We start from the raw sequence: 10,475 nt of genomic DNA on the forward strand, positions 1-10,475 counted from the left end.
AAGTGACAGCTGGAAGATGGTGCATCTTGTGCTGGGTTTGTGGTTGGAGGCTGACAGTTCTGGTTTCCTTCTTCAACATCGTAGTCGCACTACAAAAAAACACTTCCGTGATGATACGTGTTTGTCACAGTAGGTCACTTTTTCTGTCATGCATGTACATCCGTGACAATTTTATGACAGAATCAAGATAGTCATACATGTGTTGTCGTAGAAGTGTTCCATGACATTACCAAAATTATCATCACGGAAGTGTCCACTTCCATGAAGATAAATCGTGTGTCATAGAAGTGCTTTCGTCAAGGGTGACCGACACGTGGCATCCACCGTAACGGGACGCCGTTAAGCTATCGGGTCCGGTTTTGGATCCGATAACCCACTAACAGCCCGGACCAATGAGGATTTTCCACATGTAATATTCTCATTGGCTGGAGGAAACACGTGTTGGCTCACCGTTTGGACAGATGTCATCCATTCATTGGACAGGAGGGGCCCGTGATACGTCGACACATGGCATGGCCCAACAGAGGCCCATTCCGGTGAAAAGGTCGGCCCGTTTGACTTGGTCAAACGGTAACGGGCCGGCCCACGGAAAGCCTGTTAACGGCTTGTTCGTATATAGCCCATTTACTGCCCGCTAACAAACGGCCCATTACATCCTACCGGAATTAAGCCCAGTAGCTTCATCTAGGCCGTCCAATATAATTCCAGCCCGTTGTAACTTCCGGCCCATGTATGGCCCATGATGTCTTTCGGCCCACACGAGGCCATTTGTAACTCTTGGCCCATTAAAGGCCCATGGTGAATCTGGCCCGCAATGAACAGTGTACCACTTTATACCCATTAACGGCCCATTATTCTATTGGGCCGTTTCCAACCCGTGTTATGTTTCGGCCTTCTCAGGGCCCATTTATTCTTGGGCTTAGTTCCAGCATTCGGTTACTTATGGCCCGTTGCTGGCTTTTTCTGCTTGTGGGCCAAACTCAGCCCGTGGTTACAATCGGCCCGTTTGTGGCCCATTAATACGTTGGGCCGTTTTCGTAGCGTCATCAAATGCGGTAGATTAACGAAGGTCCGTTATGGTCGGCCCATGAACGGACGATTCCAAATATAGCCCGTTTACGGCCCATAATGCGGTCTGTTATTGGCCCATGTTTGGCCGATCGATCATACGGCCCGTAGAAGGCCCATCGTTTCTACGGCCCTAAGGCCCATTGTTTCTACGGCGAGTAGGAGGCCCATGGTAACTACAGTAAATATGTAGCCCATGGTTATTGTGGACTAGTTTTTAAAAGTAGGTTATCGCGGCCACTAGCAAACCGCGGAAAAAGAACTGCACTGACCACAAGCAAACAAATAAACAAGACAACAATGAAATAAATAAGCAAGCAACTTATGTTAGGCTATCACGGATATTACAAATATTACATCCACTGGGCATCAAAGTTCACCACCAGTGCAAATATAGGGAACAAAGCCGCATATCATATACACTAGGTCAAACTTGGCGACCAGTGCAAATAAACCCCGCAGCAAAACAAGTCCAGAACTTAAACCACTTCAGAATATCTCAAGAAACAATATCCTGGGTACCCATAATGCTGGCAAGATGCTTAGCAAGCTTATTAACTTTCTCTTGTTTGGCGCTTAAATCCTCCAGCACTTGCTGTTGCACAAGAAAGTATGCATCTGAATTATGTAGGGACTTCCTCAGTCCTTCGGCCTCTTGCCGCAGCACAGCTGACTGATGCCTTTCAGCTTGTAGCTAAGACTGAAGAAGCCGAAGTGATTCAAGCAGCAAGTTCGAAGAGCTTGTGCCAGCGGTACTGTCCAGTAACTCGAACACTACATCGACGTAGGACTGTGGGGTTTTCTCACTGTCTACAAGATCGTTTTTATCACCTTTCTTGGAGACCAACAGGGTTGTCGCACTATCTTGAGCCTTGTCTGCATTACTTTCTCTACCATTGCATAGTGGGGTGCTCTTCTCCAATATTCTATTCGCATACTACAAGAGAAACAAGCAGACACATCACAGGTTTAGCATGTAGTATACGAAACTCATTTTGGTAAACCGGTTCAGTAATAAGGTGGACGGGATAACAACATGAAACAAACATATATCTATGTACTATGGTCACTGTATTGTCCATATCATTCTAGTTTATGTTGCCTAATCAAGATAGAGACATAGTTCAACTCATATATTGTTAAGACACGGCAGCATAGACAGAATATAAGTGTGAGAAACTACACAGCATTGGCAACACTTGTAATGTGCATCACATGAGAACATAATTGTTTATACAACTGAAACTGAAATCAACATAGAGCAAGAAGTTAGAACAGCAATCCAGTTAAAGAAATAGGTTTAAAACATACCCGTTGCGCCATTGGAGTTTCAATTGGATCCTTCAAATTTGAAAGTAGTTGGTATGAGTAAATACAGTGATGCAACAGCAAAGGAGTATGGACCATAGCTACGGAATCTGACCTGAGAACAGTTGCTCTTCTGCTTTAAACGTGGAGTTTGGGTTCGCTGTGGTGGTCTTTGTGCTTTGGGCACTGCAGTTTCTTTACAAACTGCTCGTGTGGGGGTACTCTGTGGTGGACATGGTGCTTTGTCAACTAGAAGTGGGTTACTATCCGTTGGGGTTGGGGTTAGATGGGTTGTAGCTGGTTCTCTGCCCAATGGTGTAAGTGTGCAATCTGGAAGAGTCTCGATTATGTGTGGTGGGGCTAGTTTGTGGGCCAGTACAACCATGGTTCTATCTGCATCGACGGGTAGCACTTTCTTTTGTGAAGAACGGGTTTTTTGCTCCCTTAGATACTGCCATCACCCCCTCCAATTCAAAGGCTGATAAACAAGAAAAGAAATTGAACGTACAGACATTGTATTATAGACAGATGTGGTAATTCACATATATGTTGTCGAACCAAACAGAACAGCATGACACAATTTCACATATATGATGCCTAACTAAATAGGATAGCATGACACAGTTTCAGATATATGATGGATAACTTAATAGGATATAATGGAATAATTCAACATATGATGAGTTTCTAAACAGGATGACATGACAAAACTATATGATGTCTTTCTCAAATAGGTTGGGATGAAATAATTCACATACATGTTGTCTAAGTATACAGGATGGCATGATACAATTGACATAATTGATTCATGTACTAAGCAGCTGGCACTCGCACGTATGATCTCTAAACTAAGCAGATGGAATTCAATATTGTGCATATGATGTCTAAACTAAGCAATGCAAGACACCATATGCATGATATGAGAAATATAAACATTGCAACTTAGAGCATACAACTCAGGTGGGTGATACGTCTCCAACGTATCTATAATTTATGAAGTATTCATGCTATTATATTATCCATCTTGGATGTTTTATATGCTATTTTATATGATTTTTTGGGACTAACCTATTAACCTAGAGCCCAGTGCCAGTTTCTGTTTTTTTTTGTTTTTGAGTTTTACAGAAAAGGAATACCAAACAGAGTTGAATTGACGTGCCAATTTTTGACGATTTTTTATGGACCAAAAGAAGCCCCCGAAGTAAAAGAGTTGGGCCAGAAGAGTCCCGAGCCATCCACGAGGGTGGAGGGCGCGCCCTACCCCCCTGGGCGTGCCCCCCTATCTCGTGGACGACTCGGAGTCCCCCCTGACGTGAGACCGACGCCAAAAATTCCTATAAATACATAAACCCCAGAAAGAAACCTAGAAGAGGAGTTCCGCCGCCGCAAGCCTTTGTAGCCACCAAAAACCAATCAAAACCCTGTCCCGGCACCCTGCCGGAGGGGGGATCCATCACCGGTGGCCATCTTCATCATCCCGGCGCTCACCATGACGAGGAGGGAGTAGTTCACCCTCGGGGCTGAGGGTATGTACCAGTAGCTATGTGTTTGATCTCTCTCTCGTGTTCTTGATTTGGCACGATCTTGATGTATCGCGAGCTTTGCTATTATAGTTGGATCTTATGATGTTTCTCCCCCTCTACTCTCTTGTAATGGATTGAGTTTTCCCTTTGAAGTTATCTTATCGGATTGAGTCTTTAGGGATTTGAGAACACTTGATGTATGTCTTGCATGTGCTTATCTGTGGTGACAATGGGATATTCACGTGATCTACTTGATGTATGTTTTGGTGATCAACTTGCGGGTTCAGTGACCTTGTGAACTTATGCATAGGGGTTGGCACACGATTTCGTCTTGACTCTCCGGTAGAAACTTCGGGGCACTCTTTGAAGTACTTTGTGTTGGTTTGAATAGATGAATCTGAGATTGTGTGATGCATATTGTATAATCATACCCACGGATACTTGAGGTGACATTGGAGTATCTAGATGACATTAGGGTTTTGGTTGATGTGTGTCTTAAGGTGTTATTTTACTATGAACTCTAGGGTTGTTTGTGACACTTATAGGAATAACCCAATGGATTGATCGGAAAGAATAACTTTAAGGTGGTTTCGTACCCTACAATAATCTCTTAACCCGAGTGACTTTGGAGTGACTCTTTGTTGCATGTTGAGGGATAGTTATATGATCCAATTATGTTATTATTGTTGAGAGAACTTGCACTAGTGAAAGTATGAACCCGAGGCCTTGTTTCCTAGCATTGCAATACCGTTTCCGCTCACTTTAACGCTTGCTACCTTGCTGTTTTTATATTTTCATATTAGAAAAACCTATATCTACCATCCATATTGCACTTGTATCACCATCTCTTCGTCGAACTAGTGCATCTATACAATTTACCATTGTATTGGGTGTGTTGGGGACACAAGAGACTCTTTGTTATTTGGTTGCAGGGTTGTTTGAGAGAGACCATCTTCATCCTACGCCTCCCACGGATTGATAAACCTTAGGTCATCCACTTGAGGGAAATTTGCTAATGTACTACAAACCTCTGCACTTGGAGGCCCAACAACGTCTACAAGAAGAAGGTTGTGTAGTAGACATCAGTGGGATATAGGACTGGTCATCTATCTCTGAATCCTCCTCCGAGGAGCTCCCTGTAACCATCGAGATATATGCTTCAACAGGTACCATTGCCTGCTCTGAAGACCTTGTTTTCACTCCTGATTTTTCCATAACCTGCTCAAATGGCTGATACACATGAAGAGTAGTTCAATATACATAGATTGTCGACAAATGGAATACGTAATGAAAAAAAGATGGCATGAGATAATTCACATATATGATGTCTGGCTACATGGCAGTGCATAATTCAAATATATGATAACTGGCTGAAAAACATGGCATTGCATAATTCACATATCTGATATAGAAAGCAAACAGGAGGCATTCACACAAAGCATGTCTAATCTAAGCAGATGGCATGGCAATGCAAGACACCATATGCATGATATGAGCAATATAACCCTGCCAAGTTAGAGCATGCACCTCGGGGGGGGGGGGGGAATACGACTGGTCATCTATCTCTGAATCCACCTCTGAGGAGCTATCTATAACTAGCAAGAAATCTGCAGCGACAAGTAGCACTGACTACTCAGAAGACCTTGTTTTCACTCCAGATTTTCCCATGACCGACTCAAATGGCTTATGCATAGGAAGAGTAGATGAATGTATAAACATTGTTGACAAATGGAATACATTATGAAAAAAATATGGCACGATGCAGTTCACATATACGATGACTGCCTAAACAGGATGGCATTGCATGATTCACGTATATGATGCCTGGCTAAAGAAGATGGCATTGCATAATTCCCATATACTCCCTCTGTTCCTAAATATTTGTCTTCTTAGAGATTTCAAATGGACTACCACATACGGATGTATATAGACATATTTTAGAGTGTAGATTCACTCATTTTGCTCCGTATGTAGTCACTTGTTGAAATCTCTAAAAAGACAAATATTTAGAAACGGTGGGAGTATGATATAGAAACCAAACAGGTGGCATTCACACAAAGCAAATCTAAACTAAGCTGATGACATATAAGATGTATAATGTAATCAATGCGAGGCACCATATGCATGATATGACCAACATCAGGATGTCAGGTTAGAGCAAACACCTCAGGTGGTAAATAGGAGTGGTCGGCTCCCTCTGAATCCCCATCTGAACAGTTATCTTCCTCTGGAATACAATCTGGAATGGCGGGAGGGGGGCCCACTTCACCCACCATGGAGCGGCGTCTGCATGACATTATATTCCCACGCAACGGTCTTCTCTTTTTCTCTACATGTTCAGTACGATTGTGTAGAATAACTGACATGCATAATAAAAAATAGTTAGATTTTGTAAGGCCTAAGGGGTGCATGCAGAAATCAAGACTGATGGTAGCAAACGAGTGGATAGATCCAAAACTAATGATAGCAGGTAGATTATAGCTTCAGTTTTAAAAAGATAGAGAATGGATCATCTACTGTTTGTTGCCCACCCAACTCCTGTAGCTGCCGGAGGTCGTGCAGCAGCAGCAGCACGAACGAGAGCAAGAGCAGAGCAGCAGCGTGACCGACAGCAATAGCAGAGAAGAGCAGCAGCACGAACGAAAGCAAGAGCAGTGCAGCAGCACGACCGACAGCAACAAAAGAGCCACAGCGCGAGCGAGAGCCGGAGCAGTAGCAGCAGCAACAGCTCGAGCGAGAGCCGAAGCAGCTGCAGCTAGTGTCGGTGTGGAAGTCACCGCCTAGGAAGCAACAACATGGGGGAGAGACGTCGTGGATGAAGTGGCCGGCGACGGCGCCGTCAATGGAGACCCGCCATGGCTGCTCGGTATCGAGCACCGGCAGACCCGTGAGATCGAATAAAAGATAAAATGCAGCAGTGAGTGCAGAACCTCCTTGGTGGCGCCGAGTGGGCCTCGGCTTCATCAGAGGAATTGGTGAGGGTGCTGCGGTTCCGGTGGGGTAGGTCAAGACGGCGCTGTGGGGATGGAGGTGGCGTGATAGACAAGGCGAACGTCGGGGCAGCTCCTTGGAGGTGGAGGACAGGGCGGCTGATCCGGCGGGACGACGAGATCGACGACGGATCCTCATCCGGTGCGGTGGATGAGGGACGGCGAGCTGTTGCGGTGGACGTCGTCGTCGGGGAAGAGTCTCCGGCTGGGCGGCGGTCGGGAGGCCGACGGAGGAGCGTGGGGTTTCGCGGGTTTTGGCGGCCTCGGTGTACGAATGGGGGGACGAAGGGGAAGATAGGGGGAGCCATGGCTTAGGGACGCGCTTGTCCGAAATGTAGGGTATGTTACCAGCATAACCCCACCGGTTTTGACACCGCGACGTCGAGCCGACATTTCCGGCTGAGGGGTAGAAGGGGGATTTCGCATGTCTGGGCTGCGGGACCGATTTTGGATGAGGAGGGAGTTTTCGCGCGCGTCAAAATTTTGGGATAACAAGGCCCGGAGCGGGTTGAAGAGGCGGGAGTTTCAAAGCAGATGAGACAAAAGATACTCTAGCTTGAAAATTTCGGGATAACAAGGCGTGGATTCCTTGTTCGGCAGAACAAACTTAACGTGTACAAAAAAAAATTCATACAAGACACAAGAGAGTCATGTCCCCTTTTACTATATTTCTATAGATGTCATTGAAAAAAAGAAAAATGTAAAAAAAATCGGGAGAACAAGATTACCCTGTACAGTAGCAAATCGATTCGCACTTCCCTCAACAACAACAAAAAACAAATCAATTCCCACCAAAAGAATGAGTCATGTCCCTTTTTATATGATTACAAATGCCAGGATCTCGAATTTCAATTTTTGAATCCACGTTATGTTGAATTTGAATATATCGTTAGGTGACCTTGCGGTTTATAATGGATGTAGTCCTACATTTTGATCTTCCATCATATATGAACATTTTACTCCACCCTATGAACATATATATTGTCGTCTACCATATGGACTAAATTTGAATCAATTTTCCTTATTTGAATACGATTGTTGTCAAGTTATACAATCATTTAAATATTATCTTGATAACAAAAAACATGCATATAGAAGTAATCATATTTCACTATGAACTACATGTACCATACGATCTCCAATTCAAATATTTGTATCCATTTTATGTTGAATTCAAATAAGAGTACATTGGTCTAGGTAGCGAGATGTTCGGGATAATCTAAACCCTGTTTTCATATGTATATTTTTTGGTTGAATTGGGACAAGTTTTGGTATAAGCTTCTTGCAAAACCGGAGATTCTCTCAACAAGCCTCATGGTTCTGAGAGGGAACGTGTCACCTTTGTGTGCGAAACAATATATGCTGCCTCCCCCATGATTTTCTTTACAGAGGCAACATAGAACTATATGAGTGCCCTATTAAATTTTGGAATTATTCCGGGTTCGTTTGCCCTTTTTTATACATTAATTGAGTTTTTGGACATTTAATGTGCATAATCCAAATCTGAACTGCAAGCAGATGCTCCGGTGCACCAAAGTTGGTTGAAAAATCACATGTGTGTCCTTGGGTGAATTTCTAGGTCCCATGCAAGAAATGGGAATCAAATTCAAACATATTGGCGTCGTGACTCGGCCGAGAACATCGAGAAACTTGGTTTTAAAATTCTTGTAAATCCGAAACTCGCCTGGAAATCATGAAAGTTGGCATGGTGTCATGTCATGGCACTAACATGTTCTGGTAAAAAAATTGTATTATTTGGAACAAGTTTTGCTATAAGCTTCTTGCAACCCAGAGCTTCTCTCAAGAAGGCTCGTGGTTCTAAGAGGGAACATGTCACCTTTGAGTGTGAAACGATATACGCTGCCCCCCCCCCTTGAGTTTATTTATAGAGGCAACATAGAACTACATGAGTGCCCTGTTAAATTTTGGAATTATTCCGGGTTCGTTTAGCCTTTTTATGCATTAATTGAGTTTCTGGTCATTTAATGTGCATAATTCAAATTTGAACTACAAGCACATGCTCCCGTGCACCAAAGTTGGTTGAAAAATCACATGTGTGTCCTCGGGTAAATTTCTAGGTCCCATTCAAGAAATGGGAATGAAATTCAAACATCTGGGCATCGTGGCTCGGCCGAGAACATTGAGAAAGATGGTTTTAAAATTCTTGTAAATTCAAAACACGCCTGAAAATAATGAAACTTGGCATGGTGTCATGTCATGGTACTACCATGCTGTGGTAAAAAAATTGGCCGAATAGGAACAAGTTTTGGTATAAGCATCTTGCAAACTGGAGCTTCTCTCAAGAAGGCTTGTAGTTCTGAGAGGGAACGTGTCACCTTTGAGTGCGGAACGATATACGCTGCCCCCCCTTGAGTTTCTTTACAGAGGCCACATAGAACTACATGAGTGCCCTATCAAATTTTGGAATTATTCCGGGCTCGTTTGGCCTTTTTTATACATTAATTGAGTTTCTAGTCATTTAATGTGCATAATTCAAATTTGAACTACAAGCACATGCTCCCGTGCACCAAAGTTGGTTGAAAAATCACATGTGTGTCCTCGGGTGAATTTCTAGGTCCCATGCAAGAAATGTGAATGAAACTCAAACATCTTGGCATCATGGCTCGGTCGAGAACATTGAGAAACTTGGTTTTAAAATTCTTGTAAATCCAAAACACGCCTGAAAATCATGAAACTCGGCATGGTGTCATGTCATGGTACTACCATGCTGTGGTAAAAAAATTGGTCGAATAGGAACAAGTTTTGGTATAAGCTAATTGCAAACCGGAGCTTCTCTCAAGAAGGCTCGTGGTTCTGAGAGGGAACGAGTCACCTTTGTGTGCATAATTCAAATTTGAAATACAAGCACATGCTCCAGTGCACCAAAGTTGGTTGAAAAATCACATGTGTGTCCTCGGGTAAATTTCTAGGTCCCATGCATGCAAGAAATGGGAATGAAATTCAAACATCTGGGCGTCGTGGCTCGGCTGGAAACATTGAGAAACTTGGTTTTTTAATTCTTGTAAATCCAAAACACGCATGAAAATCATGAAACTTGGCTTGGTGTCAAGACATGGCACCAACATGTTGTGGTAATTTTGCTATCCGATTAGCGAAGGCGCACACATTAACAATCAACAAAGTCATTTTGGAACAAGTGTTGTCACGTTACAATCGGAAACACAAGTATTATTGAAACCGTGGGCGTTCTATTTACCATTTACGTGCAGCCACGCGCCCCCTTTTTTTATTAGCTAGGAGGCGCCGTGCAGGATAGCTATTTGAGTACGGGAGGCGTGCGATCAGACCCCTGCGCGTGCTTATTGGGAGGAGAGCCCTTTGACCTCCATCTGCCGTCCACCTCTCTCCCAAGGTCTCCATTAATGGCGTCCGAGCCTCTGTGTAATGGCATGGCTATTTCTCCCTCGACTGAGATTTAAGAGAGAAAAAAGAAAATCTGAAAAGAAATTTTTGCACGGATCTTGATGTAAGATCCGACGGACCTATATAGCATCTACTACGACTTATAGCAAGACTGATGAATATATAAGGACGGCGACAGTGGATAATAATTGTCTTACATAAT

This window comes from Triticum aestivum, chromosome 3D (genome assembly GCF_018294505.1).
Source record: "Triticum aestivum cultivar Chinese Spring chromosome 3D, IWGSC CS RefSeq v2.1, whole genome shotgun sequence".
Lineage (NCBI taxonomy): Eukaryota > Viridiplantae > Streptophyta > Magnoliopsida > Poales > Poaceae > Triticum > Triticum aestivum.